Source organism: Eimeria mitis, genomic scaffold, assembly GCF_000499745.2.
Source record: "Eimeria mitis Houghton genomic scaffold, Emh_scaff3073, whole genome shotgun sequence".
Classification (NCBI taxonomy): Eukaryota; Apicomplexa; class Conoidasida; order Eucoccidiorida; family Eimeriidae; genus Eimeria; species Eimeria mitis.
In genome coordinates this window covers 3,864-4,091 of record NW_013571420.1, presented here as the reverse complement: position 1 = coordinate 4,091, position 228 = coordinate 3,864, and positions in this window count along the sequence as shown.

The window sequence follows — 228 nt, the reverse complement described above, 5'->3', positions numbered from 1 at the left end:
TATATATATATATATATATATATATATATGTATGTATGTTAGCCTTACCTGCCGGGTTTGAGTGCATCTCTGGCAGCTTTTAGCATAGCGTTTTTTTGGTTTTTGAGTTCAACAACATAAATATGAATTCCTTCTTCTTCTGCCATTTCTCTGACGTTTTCTATCAACAAAGTTTTTGCATCAGATGCAGCATTTCTGTTTCCTGTTTTTTGTTTCTTAGTTTTGGAG